Below are 14,218 nucleotides of genomic sequence, written 5' to 3'. Positions count from 1 at the left end.
AGGTTTCCGGAGCCCCTGGGTATAGTGGGAATTGTATTCTCGATCTGGCGTGATGGGTGCTGGAACTTTTCTCGCCTTCATATTTTGAGTTCCCGAGGATATGGCCTTCTGGGAGTTGTAGTCTTGGCTGCAGAAAAGGCGTGTAACTGGGGGAACTATCCAGGAAGTTCTTTCATCTAACAAAGCACGTTTTAAGGGTAGTATTCTGTCCTTAAAGATACCCTTAAAGTTTAGGCTACCAAGTTAAAAGATACAGTCTCTTTCGTAAGGGAACTCACGGTTTAATGAGGGAGTTGCACTCTCCTAATAGAGCCGTTCCTATTTTCCTGTACACAAATATATGAGGAAAAAATGTTATTTATTTTAGTCTTAACCAGTCAAAGCAAAACAAAACAAAGCACACCACTGCATTTGGCCTACGGCTTTATTTTGTAAACTAGTTTTTATTTCTTATTTATGAAAAGTAAAATTTTAAATATTATGGTTTCCAAAGCTGCAGATAAGAAAACAGAGAAAACTATTTGCATCAAACATGCAGAGCGTTCACTTTTGTCTCTTTCCACTTCAGTTACAGAAGCCAGTTATACCATAATAGGATCAGGCAGAAAAAAAGTGATTAATATGAATTAGTGCAGTAATTAAAACTATCTGACAAAGTTGAGTTTTCCTTTGGAAAGTTTCTAAATCAGTATTTCACCTCTACAGGACACATAAATAATGTTTATGTTACCTAAATACATATTTAAGTTTTATTTTTTGCAAATGTTCTATGACATATATAAGTTTACCCATATGACCTTAGTCTTACAGAGGTGTAGGTATTCGCTTTAGGAATTAGGTTAGTGATGATACTCCTTAGGTAATCTCTTTCAACAGTAAAGGCAGCCAGTCGCAACACAGCATGACATCCTCTTCTTTCAAGTTCAGTTCCTTTCAGTCACTCAGTCATGTCAGACTCTTTGTGACCCCGTGGACTGCAGCCCACCAGGTGTCTCTATCCATCACTATCTCCCTGAGTTTCCTCAAAGTCATGTCTACTGAGTTGGTGATGCCATCCAACCATCTCACCCTCTGTCGTCCCCATCTCCTCCCACCTTCAATCTTTCCCAGCATCAGGGTCTTTTGCATCAGGTGGCCAAAGTATCAGAGTTTCAGCTTCAACGTCAGTCCTTCCAATAAATACTCAGGACTGATCTCCTTTAGGATTTGATCTCCTTGCAGTCCAAGGGACTCTCAAGAGTCTTCTCCAACACCACAATTCAAAAGCATCAATTCTTCAGCGCTCAGCTTTCTTTAAGGTCCAACTCCCACATCCATAAATGCTGCTGCTGCTGCTGCTAAGTCGCTTCAGTCGTGTCTGACTCTGTGCGACCCCATAGATGGCAGCCCACCAGGCTCCCCTGTCCCAGGGATTCTCTAGGCAAGAAAACTGGAGTGGGTTGCCATTTCCTTCTCCAATCCATACATGACTATTGGAAAAATCATAGCTTGTTTCAAAGGTACACATAAAAATGCAATAACATTTTTGAGCTTCAATTATGTGCTGATTTATTACAATAAAGTCTTAGGGCAGACACTGTGTCTTTTTCATCTCTATATCCCTGGTCAGCAGCAGAGTACTGAATTTATGACGTCATCATTTTATTCAACAGTATACCTATCCAAATTATACTATGCTACTTCGCAGTTTCCAAACACCATGTTACTTTCTATATGTTCTCAAGTTCTATAATATGTTTCCACTTTCCTTCTACAGGGAACTAAAAATCCGAGGAAGCATGCTTTTCATTTCTTCGAGACCTCCCCTCCACAAACACACCCTCCTCATTTTTTACCCCAAATGTACCAAGCATTGAAGGTTCTACATAAAACAGATATGCAGTAAATTCTTACTGAAATAACTAATTACAAAGAAAGGGTTTCTTGGAGGAAGTAAAGAGACCAAGGAAAACTAGTTATCTTGAATATATTTATCTCTTTAAAATGTTAAATGAGGGGAATTCTCTAGTGGTCTAGTGGTTAGAATGCAGCACTTTCACTGTCAGGGCCCAGGTTAGATCCCTGCTCGGAGAACTAAGATCCTGCAAGCCTCAGGGTGCGGCCAAAAAGAAGAAAAGAAATTTTTTAATAAGCAGTTTTATAAGGCAATCTAAAAACACTTTAGATAAACAACAGAGCATTTTAAATTGTAGTGGATTTTGAAAGTCTTCATCACAAGGGAAAAACCTTAGCCAGTGTCAGACTTCCCTGTGCTGATCATTTCACAGTATAGACAAGTACTGAAGCATTACGTTATATCCCCAAAAACAATATAATATTGTGCATCAGTTATACCTAAATTTTAATTAATTAAAATTCTAGAATTAATAATCCATTCCAATCAACATCACAAAGAAATCCTCCAAATTAAAAATATATATGTGCATCTGGGGCTTCCCTGGTGGCTCAAACGGTAAAGAGTCTGCCTGCAGTACGGGAGACCTGGGTTCAATCCCTGCGTCAGGAAGATTCCCTGGAGAAGGAAATGGCAACTCACTCCAGTATTCTGTCTGGAAAATCCCATGGACAGAGAAGCCTGTCAGGCTACAGAGATCACAAGAGTCAGACACGACTAAGCAACTTCACTTTTCACTTTCTTTATATGCATCTTATCTTGCAACAATACCTACTATAACAATAGTATTCTGTCTGTATCAGTTTCAAAGTCAGGCCATACATACAGTCCCTTAAAGAAAATTTCTCCAGCTATGCAGAAGCTGTGGTCTGCCTTTCTCTCTGGTTATATCTTATTAGTGATCATCTAAACCAAAGGCTGGATCATGGAAAAAGCAAGAGAGTTCCAGAAAAACATCTATTTCTGCTTTATGGACTATGCCAAAGCCTTTGACTGTGTGGATCACAATAGACTGTGGAAAATTCTGAAAGAGATGGGAATACCAGACCACCTGACCTGCCTCTTGAAAAACCTATATGCAGGTCAGTAAGCAACAGTTAGAACTGGACATGGAACAACAGACTGGTTCCAAATAGGAAAAGGAGTATGTCAAGGCTGTATATTGTCACCCTACTTATTTAACTTCTATGCAAAGTACATCATGAGAAACACTGGGCTGGATGAAGCACAAGCTGGAATCAAGATTGCCGGGAGAAATATCAGTAACCTCAGATATGCAGATGACACCACCCTTATGGCAGAAAGTGAAGAGGAACTAAAAAGCCTCTTGATGAAAGTGAAAGAGGAGAGTGAAAAAGTTGGCTTAAAGCTCAACATTCAGAAAACGAAGATCATGGCATCTGGTCCCATCACTTCATGGGAAATAGATGGGGAAACAGTGTCAGACTTTATTTTTGGGGGCTCCAAAATCACTGTAGATGATGACTGCAGCCATGAAATTAAAAGACGCTTACTTCTTGGAAGGAAATTATGACCAACCTAGACAGTATATTAAAAAGCAGAGACATTACTTTGCCAACAAAGGTCCGTCTAGTCAAGGTTATGGTTTTTCCAGTGGTCATGTATGGATGTGAGAGTTGGATTATAAAGAAAGCTGAGCACCGAAGAATTGATGCTTTTGAACTGTGGTATTGGAGAAGACTCTTGAGAGTCCCTTGGACTGCAAGGAGATCCAACCAGTCCATCCTAAAGGAGATCAGTCCTGGGTGTTCACTGGAAGGACTGATACTAAAGCTGAAACTCCAATACTTTGGCCGCCTCATACAAAGAGTTGACTCACTGGAAAAGACTCTGATGCTGGGAGGGATTAGGGGCAGGAGGAGGAGGAGAGGATGAGATGGCTGGATGGCATCACCGACTCGATGGACATGAGTTTGAGTGAACTCTGGGAGTTGGTGATAGACAAGGAGGCCTGGCGTGCTGCAATTCTTGGGGTCGCAAAGAGTCAGACATGGCTAAGCGACTGAACTGAACTGAACTGAACTGAATCCAAAGGCAGAATTTATTAGCTAGAGAGTTATGAGCTACAATGGAAAACTTTGCCCAAGGAAAAATGATAGCTAACATTTGAGACGATCAGATTCTCTATCTTTTTTTCATTTTTCCCCTGTATTTAAACTTGAAAATTCAGAGCAAAGAGAAAGACAGCAAAGAAAGAAGGTGTGATACTGAGTTAGAACCATGAGGCTAACTAAAGATAGGTGGAAGCAGAAACTATAGGGAGAATAAAAGGCATCCTTACTGGAAAATAAGTAACACTGTATTTATAGATAAGGATAAATAGAAAAAATTTTTAAATCCACTAAAATCCATTGAAACTGACTTTTTTTTAAGTTCAACAAGCTTATCTAGGAAAGAGGGTCATCATACAAGAATCAATTATATTTCTATACACCAGCAATTAACAATAAAAATTAAATTAAGAAAACAATTTCATTTATAATAGCATAAAAAATAAATCAAATGTTCATTAACTAATGACTGGGTAAATAAAATGTACACACAGACAATGGGATATTATACAGCGAAAAAAGGAATGAAGTACTGGCATATGCTACGGTACACAACAGCCTCAACAACATTATTTCAAGTGAAAGAACAAACACAAAAGACCACATGTATGTGTGTTAGTCACTCCAGTCATGTCCAACTCTTTGCAACACCATGGACTATAGCCCACCAATCTCCTCTGTCCGTCGAATTCTCCAGGCAAGAATACTGGAGTGGGTTGCCATTTCCTTCTCCCAGGCAATCTTCCCAATTCAGGGATTGAACCCAGGTCTCCTGCATTGCAGGCCGATTCTTTACCATCTTTACCAGGGAAGCCTCTAACATACATATTATATGATTCTCAATTCAGTTCAGTCACTCAGTCGTGTCCAACTCTTTGCGACCCCATGGATGCCAGGCCTCCCTGTCCCTCACCAACTCCTGGAGTCTACTCAAACTCATGCCCATTGAGTCGGTGATGCCATCCAACCATCTCATCCTCTGTTGTCCCCTTCTCCTGCCTTCAATCTTTCCCAGCATCAGGGTCTTTTCCAATGAGTCAGTTCTTCACATCAGGTGACCAAAATATTGGAGTTTCAGCTTCAACATCAGTCCTTCCAATGAATAGTCAGGGCTGATTTCCTGTAGGATGGACTGGTTGGATCTCCTTGCAGTCCAAGGGACTCTCAAGACTCTTCTCCAAAACCACAGTTCAAAAGCATCAATTCTTCAGCACTCAGCTTTCCTTAGAGTCCAACTCTCACATCCATATACGACTACTGGAAAAAACTATAGCCTTGACTAGACAGATCTTTGTTGGCAAAGTAATGTTTCTGCTTTTTAATATGCTGTCTATGTTGGTCACAACTTTTCTTCCAAAGAGTAAGCATCTTTTAATTTCATGGCTGTAGTCACCATCTGCAATGATTTTGGAGCCCCAAAAAATAAAAGTCTGCCACTGTTTCCACTGTTTCCCCATCTACTTGCCATGAAGTGATGGAACCAGATGCCATGATCTTAGTTTTCTGAATGTTGAGCTTTAAGCCAACTTTTTCACTCTCTTCTTTCACTTTCATCAAGAGGCTCTTTAGTTCTTCACTTTCTGCCATAAGGGTGGTGTCATCTGCATATCTGAGGTTGTATGATTCTATTTAAATGAAATGTACAGAATAGACAAATCTATTAAAAATGAAATAGATTAGACTTGTCAAAGGAGTGACTTCTGGTTGGTGCAAAATTTCATTTTTGAAAGTAATAGAAATATTCTTTAATCAGATTTTAGTGATCCTCGTACAAATTCATAAATATACTAACATTCATTGAACTTCACACTTACAGTGGATGATCATTAAAATATGTGAATTATATATCAATAAAGCTGTTAAAGAATATAAGCTACTCAAATGTGATAGAAGGGACTTCCCTAGTGATCCAGTGATTAAGACTATGCCCTTCCACTGCAGAGGGCATGGGTTCAAGTCCTGGATGGGGAACTAAGATCCTGCAAGTTGCATGCACTGCCAGAAAGGAACAAACAAAAAAAAGACTTAGCTTAGTGTCCTACAAGTAACAGAGTACTATAGTAAAGACCCACAAGTCCAGAAGCTCCTAGGATTGCCTGGGGTTCAGAAAAGCCTTTCAACTGAAGTTTTGTAATGACTGGATCAATCAAAGCTCCCAGTCTTCCTCAGGCCCAGCTATTCCTAGTGTCTTAGATTCCGGGGCATTTTACCAAGGAACATCCTAATCACATGAGGCCTACTCAAATATCTACAATAATATAATGTAATATTTCCTTCAGTCTCAGGCCATGAAACCAGCATTCTAAGTAAAAACATTGGATATTCACAGGCTATTTGGATGCTGAGTGGAGAACTGAGCAGTAATGTGATTCTTCACCAACCTTAGCTAGACCGTCAAGCCATATTGCCTTCATCCTGGGCAATTTCTTACTTTCCCACAATGTTAAACCTTTAGAATTAATGTTGCAAACAAACAAACAAACCAATAAATAGGTCTACTGTCAAAATTTCAGTCATCTCTAATGTCCCCCGTCCCCTGAAAAAAATCCACCTAGAAGGAGAGGGTGAGATGTATGGAGAGAGTAACATGGAGTAACTTAATTCAAGAGAGAGTCACTTACAATACCATATGTAAAATACACAGCCAGTGTGAAATTGCTGTTTGACTCAGGGAACATAAACGGGCTCTGTGACTATCTAGAAGGGAGACGGAGGGAGCCTTGGGAGGTGGGCGACATGTGTGTACCTATGGCTGATTCTTGTTGATGTTTGACGGAAAACCACAAAACTCTGTAAAGCAATTATCCTTCAAATAAAAATTAAATAAAATGGCAAAAAAAATCCACCTAAATTTCCAAATCACTCTCAGTTCAGTCACTCAGTCATGTCCGACTCTTTGCGAACCCATAAATCGCAGCATGCCAGGCCTCCCTGTCCATCACCAACTCCCGGAGTTCACTCAGACTCACGTCCATCGAGTCAGTGATGCCATCCAGCCATCTCATTCTCTGTCGTCCCCTTCTCCTCCTGCCCCCAATCCCTCTCAGTATCAGGGTCTTTTCCAATGAGTCAACTCTTCACATGAGGTGGCCAAAGTATTGGAGTTTCAGCTTTAGCATCAGTCCTTCCAAAGAAATCCCAGGGCTGATCTCCTTCAGAATGGACTGGTTGGATCTCCTTGCAGTCCAAGGGACTCTCAAGAGTCTTCTCCAACACCACAGTTCAAAAGCATCAATTCTTCGGTGCTTAACTTTCTTCACAGTCCAACTCTCACATCCATACATGACCACAGGAAAAACCATAGCCTTGACTAGACGGACCTTAGTCGGCAAAGTAATGTCTCTGCTTTTGAATATGCTATTTAGGTTGGTCATAACTTTTCTTCCAAGGAGTAAGCATCTTTTAATTTCATGGCTGCAGTCACCATCTGCAGTGATTTTGGAGCCCATAAAAATAAAATCTGACACTGTTTCCACTGTTTCCCCATCTGTTTCCCATGAAGTGATGGGACCGGATGCCATGATCTTCGTTTTCTGAATGTTGAGCTTTAAGCCAACTTTTTCGCTCTCCTCTTTCACTTTCATCAAGAGGCTTTTTAGTTCCTCTTCACTTTCTGGTGTCATCTGCTTATATGAGGTTATTGATATTTCTCCTGGCAATCTTGATTCCAGCTTGTGTTTCTTCCAGTCCAGCGTTTCTCATGATGTACTCTGCATAGAAGTTAAATAAGCATGGTGACAATGTACAGCCTTGACATACTCCTTTTCCTATTTGGAACCAGTCTGTTGTTCCATGTCCAGTTCTAACTGTTGCTTCCTGACCTGCATACAGATTTCTCAAGAGGCAGGTCAGGTGGTCTGGTATTCCCATCTCTTTCAAAATTTTCCACAGTTTATTGTGATCCACACAGTTAAAGACTTTGGCATAGTCAATAAAGCAGAAATTGATGTTTTTCTGGAACTCTCTTCCTTTTTCCATGATCCAGCAGATATTGGCAATTTGATCTCTGGTTCCTCTGCCTTTCCTAAAATCAGCTTGAACATCAGGAAGTTCACGGTTCATGTATTGCTGAAGCCTGGCTTGGAGAATTTTGAGCATTACTTTACTCGCACGTGAGATGAGTGCAATTGTGTGGTAGTTTGAGCATTCTTTGGCATTGCCTTTCTTTGGGACTGGAATGAAGACTGACCTTTTCCAGTCCTGTGGCCACTGCTGAGTTTTCCAAATTTGCTGGCATATTGAGTGCAGCACTTTCACAGCATCATCTTTCAGGATTTGAAATAGCTCAACTGGAATTCCATCACCTCCACTAGTTTTGTTCGTAGTGATGCTTTCTAAGGCCCACTTGACTTCACATTCCAGGATGTCTGGCTCTAGGTGAGTGATTACACCATCGTGATTATCTGGGTCGTGAAGCTCTTTTTTGTACAGTTCTTCTGTGTATTCTTGCCACCTCTTTTTAATATCTTCTGCTTCTGTTAGGTCCCTACCATTTCTGTCCTTTAGCAAGCCCATCTTTGCATGAAATGTTCCCTTGGTATCTCTGATTTTCTTGAAGAGATCTCTAGTCTTTCCCATTCTGTTGTTTTCCTCAATTTCTTTGCATTGATCGCTAAAGAACCAAATCACTCTAACAGACAAAATTCCAGAAGGAAGGAGGTTTGAATTACATACTCTGTTTTTTTTCAAACCCAACTTTAAAGAAAAAGTTGCAGAAGGTGAAATCCAGGTTGCCCCTCTTCTACCACTTAACTTTGCACATCACTTTACTGTCCTAATGTACTGGCTGGGAGTATAAAGATAAGATGAAATATAGAGAAAGAGATGAATGAAAAGGAGGAGTAAAATCAGAAAGAACATGAACTGACATGGCGAACTATCAGGGAGAAAAGGCCTGTCCTCTTCCCCAGCTAGAAAAGATAGTCCATGCGTTGTTCCTCATAACCCTTCACCAGCTCTTTTGAGTAGCGTTTCAGCTACACAGTAGAGCACTCAGATTCTATGACCTGTGCTGAAATAGAATATAGATATAACCATCATTTTTTCTGAGCTAAAAATTGACACACATGCTCTATTATTTGTACACTTATAGAGACAATTAAATCAGTCCTTGATATCAGGATCATCCTAGAAAATCTAGGACATAGAGTTGCCATAGCTATAGCAAACCAATTAAAATCCCTGAAAAGGGCTTCTTATGTAGCACGATCAATATAAAGACATTCTGAAAATATGGACCAACTTATCCAACAAGACATAAGAAGACATCAGCCTTAAAGCTTTCACCACCAAACGCTGAATGTAGAATCACATAAAAACAGTGAAACCCTAAAACAGTAGTTCTCGGTGTGTATGCGGGGAGCGGGGGGGCGGGGGGGCTTGAATGTGCTTATGCGACGTATACTGAACACAAGAATTTGGGGCAGCACACTTGAAGATTTCCTGAAATAGCAGGAAACAAGTCAGCGGTAATGACAAGGCATTCACAAATACAGTATAACATCATTTCTCTGTATCTTTGAAAGTACCCACAGTAAGGACTCAGATCACGTGTTCTCCATTTCGTATCCCATCACTGTTGAAGAAAAACTGATTCTTACACTACCCATGCAACTAGTGAAATCATGAGTCTTAATAGTACCTTTTGCTATTAATTTCTTGTTTGCAATATTAAATATGCTGTTCTACACTGTGTCATAGACTCCAGTGAGCAATCTGCTTAACAGACATACACATAGTTAAAATAAATTCTACACATGGGCTATCACTTGGCAAAGTGCGCCGAGATTTCCTGGTATCTCTAGCATAGAGATTATTCCAGAGTAGAGTCTCAACAAATTTATAGCCGGTTTCTAAGAGACCATTCTCTAACACACACACCTATTTTTTTTTTTCATTTTTGTGTTTTTTCTCTTCATCCTACATTCATCAGGATATACTGGCTGAAAAAATGAGGATTGGTATCTGGGCATGAAGGAGGAATGCTAATGAGTGGGCAAAGGTCTGCCCAGGGAATGAGAGACCAGCCCACCCTAGCTCCTGTCTTGTCTACTCTCAAGCCCAGCAAGGATCCCAGGTCCCTTTGATTTCCTTTGTGCTGGATTTAGAGTGATCATCTCTGACAAACAGAGCCCAAGTCAGAAAAGGCTCATTTCTCATCTCTAATCCTTAAACAGGTACAAACATACCATCTGTCATCTCTCCTGAATGGCTCCTCTGGCCTTGATGAATTCTCAAACCATTTTTATTTGAGAGCCCAGGGACATTCTCCTAACCCTTTAACAATATCTGCCTGTCATGGATCTTGAGAGATTTCTGAAATGCAGGCTGTTAGCCTCTTTACTTCCAAATAACAAATGCTTAAGGCACATCAAGGTTACCTGAGCACTTCTGCTGTGATGTTGGGTAGGCAGAGACATGCCTGTTTATTGATGCTGATGGTGTAGAAATGCCCCTAAGTAAATATTCCACAAAGAGGTCCTTACCGGAAAGTGTTGTCCTGTTTCCTTCCACCTTTGCCCCAGCTCAGACAGAAGCCCAAGGAGGGCACTTCGTGAGCATCTTAACGTCACTGAAACTCTGTTCTACTCACATCTTCCAAAGCACAGTGTATCTCACCCCTCAGTCTGGAACAAGAGTACAGACAATGTGATTCTTTTATTGGGAATCATGGGATTTTCAAGTGGAAGTGACCTCAACAACCATTTAATCATGGTTGCCACAGTTCCAGCAGCCACTGCAATATCTCATACTGGGCATCAGAACTTGGCATTTTATGCCGTTGAGGGCAATTTCTCATGAGGGAGGGCAAGAGCTGGTGGCAAAGTACTAGACTGAATGACCAGAAATCTGGAATATTCTCAGTCTCTGCTATTTTCCTCTCATTATCCATTGATTCCTTTAAAAAAATCTTTTACCTTATTACTTTGCTTTAGTTAATGTATTTAAAATACCTAGCGCAGACAGCATCTGGCATTGACTGAGGGCTCAATAAATGGTGATTTTGTATTATTCTGTTAGTGTTAAATTTATTTTGCTTGATTTAAAATATCTCATTAACTATATTTCCAAGTCCTAAATATTATATTTCATTTGCATGTTTTAGATAAATTCCTTAGATTGATTTTATTTTGAAATTCTTAATTTTAAACTATCTTATTTTACTTAATCTTTCTTAAGTAACTTATTAAAAATTATGTGTTCATTGTAGTAAATGTAGATAAACATAGGGTTAGAAGTTTAAATCATAAATACCCATAAATACCTACTACACATAAATAACAACTGCTAATGTATCTAAAACATACATATAATTTTTACTCCAGAATTGATGTGGTTATACAGAATATACTGTTCTTTAGCCTGCTATGAATTTTGCTTAATATATTGTGACTCTCTTTGCCTTGTTTTTAATTTTTTTAATGATTGTATTGTATACCTTTGTATAATAAGCTAATTTATCAAATCTCCTAGACTTGGACATCAAGGAGTTCTTTTCCTAACTTTTAAAGCACTATTAACAATGCTTTGATGAGGATCCTTGTAGTAACCTGTTGCACACATCTATGGTTATCTCCTAGGATAAAATCCTAGCCATGAAATTAGTGGGCAAGAGCATGTACCCTGATCAGGGAACTAAGATCCTACATGCCACATGGCATTGCCAAATAATTAATTAATTATAAAAAGCAAATACTATAGGATTCCACTTTTATGAGGTACATAGACTGGTGAAATTCATAGAGACAGAAAGTAGAATAGTGGTTACCAGGGCCTGAGGGGAGGCAAAATGGGAGCTATTGATTCATGGGTTTAAAGTTTAGTTTTTTCAGGATGAAATGAATTCTGGAGATGGATGGTGATGATGACTGCACAGAATATGAATGGACTCAATTAAGACCACTGAACCATATACTTAAAAGTGGCTAAAGTGTATGTTATACATATCTTGTTGTTTAGTCACTAAGTCGTGTCCAGCTCTTTCTGTGACCCCATGGAGCCCGCCAGGCTCCTCTGTCCATGCGGTTTCCTAGGCAAGAATACTAGAGGGGGTTGCCATTTCCTCCTCCAGGGGGTCTTCCCAACCCAGGGATCGAACCTACATCTCTTGCATTGGCAGGGAGATTCTTTACCACTAGTGCCACCTGGGGAGCACATATTTCATTTATAACTGCTATAAAATATTGGCTATTCTCTGCATTGTACAGTATATCCTTGCAGCTTATTTTATGCCTAGTTTGTACCTCTTAGTCCCCACCCCTGTGTTGCCCCTCTTCCTGTCTCTAGCTTGCTCTCTATGGCTGTGAGTCTGCCTCTTTTTTGTTATATTCACTAGTCTTGTATTTTGTAGATTCCACATACAATTGACATCAAACAGTATTTGTCTTTCTCTGTCTGACTTATTCACTTAACCCACTACCCTCCAAATCCATCCACGTTGCTGCAAGTGGCACAGGTTTATCCTTTTTAGGGCTCAGTAGTGTTCCGTTGTGTACGTACATGTACATGTATGCATGCAGGTACTACATCTTCTTTATCCATTCATCTGTCGATGGACACTTAAGTTGCTTCCACTTCCTGGCAATTGTCAATGATGCCACTGCTACTAATACTGGCATGCATGTATCTTTTCAAATTCATGGTTTTTGGTCTTTTCAGATATATACCCAGGAGTGGAATAACTAGGTCATATGGTAGTTCTATTTTTACCACAATTTTTAAAAACTGGAAGAAAAAAGATGTATGTTTTCAAGGTTCTCACATGTCTTACCAACCCCTATAAATGCTGAAACAATTTCTAGTTCTACTTGCAGTATGTGAACTGGTTTTTGCCTATATCTTTTACTACACTGAACATCACCATTTTTCAAACTGTTACCAACAGTTTGTAAAAATCAATAGCTCGTAATTTTACTTTGCATTTATCTTATTGCTAGTAAGATTGAATATTTTCACACATACATGTTAATATTTGCATTTCTTCACATGTGAATCCATGTTCTTTGCCTATTTTTCTACTGGTATACTCATCATTTCTAACATATTAATTAATTATAGTTTTTAATTTGATACTGTTTATCTCTGCTTTTTCATTATCATTCTTTAAAAAGCATAGTTAATTATAATTTTACTTTATAACACTAATTGTAATTTTGGCTTACATTGCTAATTAAAATTTTTACTTTGAGTCATTTTATATCTATTTTTAGTTATTAATCTTTCAAATTTGTTCTCAATTTTTTATAATTGCTGTTATCTGAGTCTTTCTAATACTTTGTCCCAACCATTTTATTGCCTCATATAATCCTTCTTTTATCCTCTCCTTATATCTCTTGAAAATCATCTTCTCTGTTTTTAATTATCTTTTATATGATTATAAAACTAACAGGAGGAGAAATAGGAAAAGCAGAACTAAGCCAGGGAGAGATTTCGTGGTGCTCAAGATACTCAAGCTTGGTGCTTGATGTGGTGATCTGCTTCCAAGGTAAGTGAGCCGGTGTGCGTGTGTCTGTAAATCCAAGGTGCTGTCCATTTGTAAATAGAAACATCTCCTAAGAAGGAAGAGGGGCCCAGGAGGGACATGGGAAGCAAGCTTATTGGAGCAATGGAATGAAGGAAAGCACGCACGAGGCTTCTGGTGCAGTCTGGTCGTCTCTTCTGCGCGCAGCATTAGTTTCGCCCTCTGGGGCCAGAGTGTAGGCTTTGTTCTCAAGGCCCCCTTCCCAGGGCAGCCTAACAGGAGGAAAGAGAGGCAGCAAGTGCTTGGCCCTCCCCCCAGCGTCCCCCTCACCCTGAGCCCCCAGGAGCCATTTCCGCCTGCTCCAGCCCTGCATCATCAACCGCCAAAGGACTGTTGAAGCCCTCTTTGCCTTCCCGCAATAGAATCCTTCCTGGATGGGGAAGCAGTCCTCCAGACACCCCTTCCCAAGTTAGATGCTCTAAACTGAGCATGGAACACACAAGCCTGGCCAGCGCACGAATCACTTTTAATGATCCCTGAAAGAAACCATCAGTAAACCTCCAGCAGCCATCTGCAAGTCTGAAGGTCCAGCTACAAACACACCAGGTGAGGAAGGTGACATAGAAAGGCTCATTTCCCTCAGGCAGCCTCTCTGTTTCTTTCATGGGTCATTGTGTTTTCCTCTTTGTCTGCTGCGAAGTGGAGACGCATTTACCTCAATACATTAGGAATTTATAGTTAATCTCGAGCCGTGTGATGAACCTTATCAGTTTTGTATTGGTACCATCTTCA

This window comes from Capra hircus, chromosome 4 (assembly GCF_001704415.2).
Source record: "Capra hircus breed San Clemente chromosome 4, ASM170441v1, whole genome shotgun sequence".
NCBI lineage: Eukaryota > Metazoa > Chordata > Mammalia > Artiodactyla > Bovidae > Capra > Capra hircus.
Note: the sequence above shows the minus strand (reverse complement) of the source record.